This window comes from Perca fluviatilis, chromosome 7 (genome assembly GCF_010015445.1).
Source record: "Perca fluviatilis chromosome 7, GENO_Pfluv_1.0, whole genome shotgun sequence".
NCBI lineage: Eukaryota > Metazoa > Chordata > Actinopteri > Perciformes > Percidae > Perca > Perca fluviatilis.
Genome location: NC_053118.1, coordinates 11019402 through 11029805, shown reverse-complemented (window position 1 = coordinate 11029805; position 10404 = coordinate 11019402).

The window sequence follows — 10404 nt, the reverse complement described above, 5'->3', positions numbered from 1 at the left end:
TATATCCACCATCGATACCATAATTGATAATTCCAACATACCATAATTCATGGCTCCTGACACTTCGACATAATTAACGGTCTTTGTCGATAATTTATAATTCATGGTTTTGATCCTTTTACAAAATCGACCTATAATTCATCTTTTGACACTTTTCGATACCATAATTTTGGTCACTTTTTTTAACTATACCTTATGGTCTTTTGACACCTTGACACACCATACTATGACCTTTGACACTTTCAATCATTATTGGTTTTATCACTTTATGACGATACATATTCGGTCTTTATCACTTTATTGACCTTTACCATGGCTTTTTGACACTTTTCGACATTATCTATACTATCTTTGATTTTGATAATTTAATTTGGTGTTGCATCCTTTCGAGCACTATACGGACGATCCTGTATTTAACGATTCTTTTGACACAACATAACCATACTTCATGGCCTGGATACCATACTCATTTGCTTTTATCCTTGTTTTTTTTAAAATACCATACTATGATCCTTTGATAACTATAATTATTTTATCACTTTGATACCTTTATAATTTGGCCTTTTGACGACTTTGTTGACACGACACTATGGTCTTTGACACTTCTTTTTTGACATATCGCACGGTGCATCTTTGACAATTCTTTTGACATACCTTATAATTATGGTCTTTGATCATACCTATACCTATGTAATTTGACACTTTATTTGATTACACCATACCACGGTTTTTTATCCTGTTTTACAAAAAAATACCATATCTATGGTTCTTTATCACTTTTTTTCTCTATACTATGAGGACCCTTGACATATTATACCATCCCTTCGATACTATATTTTAGGTTTTGATCACTTTCATACCTATTTTTCATACTTTGACATATTCTACTATGGTTTTGACGAGCCTTGATAATTATGGTCTTGATAACTCTTTTTTTCTACCCTAACTATGGTCTTTATCCCTTTTTTCTACTTAATATGGTCTTTGACACTTTTTCCCTACTTATACTTATGGTTCCTTTTTCCTCATACCTATACCATGGTCTTATAGTTTTCCATACTATACCACTTTGCACTTTTACACCTTAGGTTTTAATCCCTACATACTTTCTTTCCTTTTTCAACACCACATGCCTTTATCACTTTTTTCACTATACTCATGGTCTTTACACTTTCAAAACTTACGTATCCTGTCAAATACTATACCTATGGTTTACTTTTTCTACATACCATACTATGCCTTTATCACTTTTTCATACTCATACCATGGTTTTATCCCTTTTCATAACTATACTTGTATTTCTTTCATCCTTCACATACCCTATACTATGGCTTTATCACTTTTTACACCATACTATGGTCTTTTCTCCCTTTTTACTACTATACTATGGCCTTTTACACTCTACCATACCCGGTTTTTTTTGACACTTCTAAATACAGTTTACCTTTTTCTCATACCTACCTATGGTTTTTATCCCTTTTTAACATACTATGTGACCACTTTTTCGACATACTAATATGCGACACTTTTTGTCAACATACTTCATAATGACGTGATCACTTTCTGTCAACATACCTTATACCATGATTTTGCCTAACATACTTATACTTGCGACTTTAATCACCTTTTTCAACATACACCAGTCATCAAGACCCTTTTCCACTATATATACACTACTTTTATCTTTCTGTTGCTATACCTTTCTGGTAAGCTAGAAAGACCCCACCACTTAGCAACGTAACTTACCATTCTTTTGACAGTGCTGATCTGCCCACAGTTCAAGCAGCTTCACTTCTCTCCAGTTTTTTACATACCATACATAAGACTTTCTATCACTTCTTCTTCAACATACTTATACCATTACTTTATCACTTTTTTCGATACTACTGGTCTTTTATCCTTTTTCACATACTCATACCCTATGGTTTTATCACTTTTTCGACATACCATACTATGGGCTTTGCACTTTTTCCACATACCATACCATATCACTTTCACCTTATACTTCATGGTTTTTATCCTTTTTCACATACTATACTATGGTCTTTTATCCCTTTTTCAATACTCATACTATGGCTTTTATCACTCTTTTTTCAACATACTATACCTATGGCCTTTTATCTCTTCACATACTATACCATGGTTTATCACTTTTTTCACATACCATACTACCGGTTTTATCCTGTTTTTACAAAATACCATACTCATGGTCTTTACATTTTTCGACATACTTATAATTGCGCCTTTTATCACTTTTCAATATACCAGCTTTGACACACCTTGTTTGACACCCCCCACCATACCATGGATTTTATCACATACCATACTTATGGTCTTTGACACTCTTTTGACATACTTATACTATGGTCTTTTATCACTTTTTTTTAAATTATACTATGCTTCTTTCAACATACCATACCTATCTCTTATCACCTTATGACATACTATACCACTGTTTTATCCTGTTTTACAAAAACATACTTGCCTTTGATCACTTTTCGACACTATAACTATGTCCTTTATCCTTGACATACATACCATGGCCTTTACCACTCCATACCTTGGCCTTTCATACCAACTCAATACCAACTGTCTCACATACTATACCATGGCTTTGCATTTTTTCACAATACACTTTACTTTTATCACTTTTTCCACTACCATACTATGGCTTCCTCAATTTTATCCTTTTTCCGACATACCATACTATGGTCTTTTATCACTTTTGACACACTATACCTATGCCTTTATCCCTTTTTTCACATACTATACTTTGGCTTTTACCCTTTTCCGCATACCATACTAGGTTTTATCCCTTCTCATACTATACTTTGTTCGCTCAACTATACTATGCTTTTTATCCCTTTTTCGACATACTATACTATGGCGTTAATCACTTTTTTGGACATAATGTACTATGGCCTTTTTATCCCTTTTTTCAATAACTATAATGACGTTTTTACACTCTTTGTCAACATACTATACCTATGGATTTTAGGGGACTTTTGTACCATACTTATACTATGGACCTTTATCAATTTTTCAACATACACCAGCAAGATGTCGCGCACACTTTTCCACATATTATAACAATACTTTTTTATCATTTTTCGCTACTATACCTTTGTTTCTGGCATTTGGAAAGACTCCTCCAATAGCAACACAGCAACTAATCATTGTAATTTTTGCTGATTCGCTCCCCAGTTCAAGCCCTTTGTGGATTTTCTCCTTCCAGATTTTCCTTTGACATACTATACCTGACTTCTATCACTTCAACATATTATACCATTACTTTTATCACTTTTCTGACAATACTATGGCCTTTTATCCCTTTTCCCATACTGTACTTCTTTGCTTTTATCCCTTTGTTGACATTCTATACTATGGTCTTTAATCACATTTTTCATACCATACCATGGTTTTGTTATCACTTTTTCCTACTATACTATGGCTTTTATCACTTTTCGACATACCATACCATGGCCTTTTATCACTCTTTTCAACATAACCCATACTATGGCTTTTATCACTCTTTCCAACATAATTATACTCATGGCTTTGTTATCACTTTTTCACATACTATACCATGGCTTTATCACTCTTTTTCGACATTATAATCTTTGCCTTTATCACTTTTTTTGACATACTCATGCTATGGCTTTTATCACTTTTTACTCTATACTTATGTCTTCTTATCACTTTTTTCGACATACTCATACTATGGCTTTTAATCACTTTTTCACATACCATGCTATGGTTTTATCACTTTTTCGACATACACCATACTTATGGCCTTTCACTTTTTCTGTTAATAATACATACTTATGGTCTTTTATCACCTTTTTCGACATACTATACTCATGGTCTTTTATCACTTTTTCGACATTTATACTATTATTGCCTTTTATCACTTTTGTCGACATACTTATACTATTGCCTTTTACACTTTTGTCGACATACACATAATTATGACTTTTTATCACTTTTTCGATACCTTATACTCTTTATGGTTTTTCGACATACCATACAATGGTCTTTACCACTTTTGTCGACATACTATACTTATTGTCTTTTATCACTCTTTGTCGACACACTATACTATGGCCTTTTATCACTTTTTTCAATAATTATACTTATGGCCTTTTATCACTTTTGTCAACATACTATACTTATGGATTTTAGGACTTTTAATCATACTTATCCTAGAATTTTGTATCACTTTTTCAACATACACCAGCAAGTTGTCTCTGTATTAACACTTTTTCCACATATTATACATCTCTTTTTATTTTTTTCGCTTCGCTATAACTTTGTTCGTGGCATTGTGGAAAGCACTCCTCCACTTAGCACCAGCAACTTATCATTGTAATTCTTTATTGCTGATTCCTCCCCAGTCTGGCAAAGCTCATTTTTTGTGTGGAGTTTCCTTCTCCTTCCAGATTTCTTTTGACATACTTCATGCTATGACTTTTATCACTTTTCCCGACATGCCATACTATGACTTTTAATCACTTTTTTCGACTTGATGTACTGTGGTTCCATGGTGGCATTGTTGTTTGTGTGGAGTTTCCTTCTCCTTCCAGATATTCCTTGACATACTATACTATGACTTTCTATCACTTCTTTCAACATACTATACTATTACATTTTATCACTTTTTTCGACAATACTATGGCCTTTTTATCCCTTTTTTCGACATACTGTACTATGGCTTTTTTATCCCTTTTGTTGACATACTATACTATGGCTTTTATCACTTTTTCGGCATACTATACTATGGTCTTTTATCACTTTCTTTTTTCGACATACTAACCATGGTCTTTTATCACTTTTTTTTCGACATACTATACTATGGCGTATCACTTTTTCGACATAATGTACTATGGCTTTTTATCCTTTTTTCGACATACTATATTATCGGCGATTACTTTGTCAACATACTCATACAATGGATTTTAGGACTTTTAATCATACTTATTCTAGGACTTTTGTATCACTCTTTTCAACATACACCAGCAAGTTGTCGCTGTACACCCTTTTCCACATATTATACAATTACTTTTTATCATTTTTTTCGTTGCTATACCTTTGTTTCTGTGTTGGCTTGTGAAAGCACTCCTCCAATTAGCACCAGCAACTAATCATTGTACTTCTTTTATTGCTGATCCGTCTCCCCAGTCTGACAGCATCCATTTGTGTGGAGTTTCCTTCCTCCAGATTTTCCTTGACATACTATACTATGACTCTTTCTATCACTCTTTCAACATACTTATAAACTATACTTTTATCACTTTTTTCGACAATACTATGTCCTTTTATCCCTCTGCAGTGGAGCCTGGAGTGACGAGGACGCCGGAGGATTTGAGACGACAGGAGCCGGATCCTTGAGCAGGAGCGGACGGAGCATTTTGAGACGAGACGAGGGAGCCGGAGGACCAAAAAAAAAAAAAAAGCATTCCCGAGATGGAGCCAAAAGAGTGGATGCAGGAGTTCGGAGATGAGACGAAAAAAAAAAAGTTTTTGAGATGATGGAGTGGAAAAGAGACATTTAGGAGAGTGATGGAGCGGATGGAGGGAGATGGAGGAGGGAGTGGAAAGGAGGAGAGAGAGGAGGAGGAGGAGGAGGAGGAGAGAGGAGGAAAGGAGGAGAGAGGAGGAGGGAGAGAGAGAGAGGAGGGAGAGAGGAGGAGGGAGGGAGAGGAGAGTGGATGGAGGAGAGGAGGAGAGAGGAGGAGAGAGAGAGGAGGAGAGAGGAAAGGAGGAGGAGGAGGGAGAGAGAGGGAGGAGAGAGGAGGGAGAGAGAGGGAGAGAGAGAGGGAGAGAGGAGGAGGAGAGGAAGGAGAGAGAGGAGGAGGGAGGAGTGGAGAGAGGGAGGAGGAAGAGGGATGGAGGATGGTTTTCACATACTATACTATGACCTTTTTATCACTTTTTTCGACATACTATACTATGGCCTTTTTATCCCTTTTTTCGACATATTATACTATGGCCTTTTTATCACTTTTTTGACATACTATACTATGGCTTTTTAATCACTTTTTTCGACATACTATAATATGGCCTTTTTATCCCTTTTTTCGACATACTATACTATGGCTTTTTTATCACTTTTTTCGACATACTATAATATGGCCTTTTTATCCCTTTTTTCGACATACGATACTATGGCTTTTTTATCACTTTTTCGACATACTATACTATGGCCTTTTTATCCCTTTTTCGATGTACTATACTATGGCTTTTTCATCACTTTTTTCGACATACTATACTATGGCTTTTTCACCACTTTTTTCGACATACTATACCAGGGGTCACCAACACGGTGCCTGCGGGCACTAGATAGCCCCCAAGGACCACATGAGTAGCCCTCAGGCCTGTTCTAAAAATGAAAATTGAATATTGATATTATCTGTTTCCCACCTTGTTAAGTCATTGTTGATAATTATTGTGAGAAATATATCAACTTATCTTTTATACATTAGTGGTAATATTCAAAATGTCAGAACTTCATACTAATTAAAACCATTCCCACTTCTCCAACTATTCTCACTACTTCACCTTCTTCTTACCCAATCATGCCAGCAATCCAGTTCAGCTTTAGCAATTTATCTTTTCAACATTCACAATCAAATTCTGCAGGAAATGCATTTTCTAGTTACACTTGTTATCTGATACAGACCAGGATAAGAAATAGCTTGCTTTTGTTATTTGACATCAGAAATGTGTAGGTGCATTGCATAAATCATTTCTTTACATACAGCTGTCTCATGTACACAGATACTGCAACTGCAGATGAAATTCCGGCTGATTGACTGACCAAATGATCAAATGACTTGCTGAAACACAGACAGACTGAATGACAGACTACCATTCAATGGCCACGGCATTCCCGCAGTCGAACCAACAGCACATACACGCAAAAAGCCTTCCCTGACCATAATGATAGCAGCGCGTGCCATTTTCTCCCCAGGGTCCACATGCTCACAGCACCTGACAGAGGGCACGACTTAGAAGTTTCATTGCACGGATTAATAGCGTCTTTACGGCCCTGCTTCCTCCCCCATTGTATTCCCACAGAGCTCTTGATTTGGGCTTTTATAAAGTGAGTGCATAGGCACAGCACTGGAGCTCCTGCCCTTGTCTCTCTTCGGCCATCTGCAAGCAGTAAATCCACATTATACCTCTGTTATGAAGGGCATGTTGAGAGAACCATGGGGGTGGCTTTAAGAGATGCTTTAAGAGATAATTGCTTGACCATACTAAGATACCTTTGATAGTTCTATAAGCCTTTTCTACATTTGATCTTTTTTGGTCCCTTGGGTCAGATTTTGTGATTTTTTTTCTCTCTCCAGAGACGTGTCAGATGACCATAAACAGGCCGTCTTATCAATTACCTTTAGGATGATAAAGAAAGAAGATGAGGACCATATGTTTGGGGATTCAAGCATGTGTTTACATGTGTTTTTCAAATCTGTTTAGGGTGGGGTTTTTAGGGCTCCACAGGTGTACACGGAACCCTTCCATGGGACCGTTTCACATGTGACAGGACCCAGCAGATGACCCGCTGACACGGTCACATTGTTGCGGACCCAAAGACAAATCACCTTTTTAAAAGACACTTTAAGAGACACTCTGAAAAGCAACCAGATGGGGCCTGGAAAATCTTGTGCCTTCTTTTATTCTCCATCTGCAATCATTCAGCTTGATTCGCTCTCTCTTTTGTGATGCGTGAAATGTTGTGCAAGGATTTATAAAAAAAAAAAATTGCGGCGGGACAGATGTTTGACCTTAAGAAATGTGAAAAGTGAGAATTATCTTTAAGAGTCTGTTTATATGATCACAACATGAGTTCTCCATTCTCCACATCAAAGACGATGCATTCAATACCCATTTCTAGGTCACTCTAAGAGCTCTTTTTCTTCATTGAAAAATACTCCAAGACATCCCAAGCAATCATTCTTCCATTGTTTGCTGTAAATGTTTCGGTATGTATGCAGAATGTTTATGTTAAAGTACATTGTAGCGCACATTAGGGATGCTCTTAATGGGCTACAGTAAAAGCCCTTGCTAGTCAAGAGTTCAGGCAGGTGCAGACTCTTACAGTAGATAAAGGAGCCTGGCACTGGAGATGAGTTCACGACAATCACTGTGAGGCTTTTAGACGCCTTCTCCAAGCTCAATCTTCATTTCCCCTGACACTGATTTTGCAATAAGGATCCGGAGAAAAGGGGAATGTCCATCTATTCATTTTAATGATCCCTCATTATTGACTGCTGGCAGGGAGGGGGCGGGCAAAGGTAATGATTCTTTGTCTTTGCTGGCCAATCACTCCTCTTAAAGGAATAAGACTCTAAATAAGGCCACTAATGGATGCCCAGAATGACCTAAAGCTGACCCCACATGCAACCAATGCGAACTGACTTCCCGACATAAAGGAGTGAGAGTCCGCTGCTTTAGTTATTTCTCTCTTTTTAGTGGGTTGGTTATGATTTGTCCAGTAGGAGGAGGAATTGTTATTAAATGTCTGCGCTGCGGATGAGGGTCTGTCTAGTCCACCCAGCATTCCGGGATGGGAGAAAAACGTGCTCTGGTTTATTGGCATTTCTTTAAAACAATCACAATCATCTTGAGCGGTGCTAAGCGCCGGACGGATCCACGGTGCCGCTGCAAAATAGCCTCGGGAAGGCACTTTTTTTGGTGGAAAATGTGCTTGTTCAAAAGTTGTTTTAGTCGTGCAACAGAACACTCAGATTGGACAGATAGTCCAGCTAGCTGTCTGGATTTACCCTGCAGAGATCTGAGGAGCAGTTAACCATAGTCCTCAGAAATCCACCGGCGTTTAGAACATCAACACAAAGAAAGCGGAAGGTGTGAGACATTCGGCTTAAAAAGAGGGACATCCAGCCGAATTTCTGGTGGCAATCCCAGCATTGGAACGTCGTCGATATAGACAAATCTAATGGTGACGACACAGAACCATCTGAGAAACTTTGTTGGAAAAGGGCAGGCACTTTCAAAAAATACCTGTCTATCAAACTCTTGCCCAAGCCAGCCGGGAGAAGAGCGACAAACATCTTTTCCGACGAGAAAATCCTTCAGTGCTTTTCTTTTCTTTTAATGAAAAAATTCTCTTCAGTTCTGATATAGCTGAGGCTATTGCAGCATCTACACTGACCTCTTTAGGAGCGGCTATTGTTGTTTTGGTCGAACAGTGGCCTCTCTATGTCGTCACAAACACCTAAACCACAGCAGTAGTTCTTTGCGTCAAGCATTTCCCAAAATGTTGAGGTATTCTTTAAAAAAACTTTTTTTTAAATACAGATATGTTATCTGCACCCACAGCATGTTTGTCACATATCGATTTGGAAGCCTTCGGCAAAGGACTTGCAAGAAAGTGATCTTACATCTTAGAGCTCCAGAAAAAAAACATTTTTTAAGTGTAGATGTTCGGTTCATGTAAGATCCTATGTGTGCATAATACAAGGAGCACTGATTGCACATTATTTAGCCTTTATCTTAGTATGGGTAAATGCATGTATATGTACGCATCTCAGCCAGTCTTAGCTGTCATCAGTCTGTCAAGGTAATGAACTCTACTTTACTGCAGCCTCCAACAGCTCTTTAAGGCCTACTTCACACCACTGCGGAAATACACTCAGGTATTAGTTCTTCTGCCTGGATCCTCCGCTGGATGATGGGTGGGCGGGGATGTTATTAGGCGCATTCATCTACAAGGCTCCCCAAGCCATACTATACTGAAACTGACCACAAGACAACCCTATCATCCTCAAAGATTACCTGTCTCCTGCACTGTATATGAATGTTTTATCATAAAAGCTTTTCTTTTTTGCTAAGTGCCTCCTTGAGTGTTTGCTTTTAACTTTTGATTACTTTACGTCTTGTTGCGAAGAAGAAAAAAAGAAAAAGACCCAGCCCATTTGAATATAATGGACTTAACGGGAAAGGTAGTCTCTGCTGCTTCATTGAAAGGATATATATCGCAGAGGTGTAATCCCACACAGCGGGTGTGAAAAAGTTTGCACAAAGTGGTAATTTCAGTGTCTTGGAGTGAGACGTTTTATCTTGACATTGTCAAATGGGCCAAACAGGTGGAGTGAGTCAAGGGAAAAAACAGACATGACACAATCATATAAATAAAACAGTATGGCAGGCTTTGTATGGGATCCATATGGCTCCGTCTGTGAGGAAATATAGGATGTCATGCATTACAGCGTAAAAAGACTCATTTACAACCATTAAAAGCAGCCCAATTCAACATCTCTGCCTTTGATCACATCTCCTTCGGCTCTGTTTATATATGATAGCTGAGTTTCACTTTTATACAGTCTTGAAGTCATTTAGAAGAACAAATATTTTTCTGTCGTTCGGCCTAGACGTTGAGGT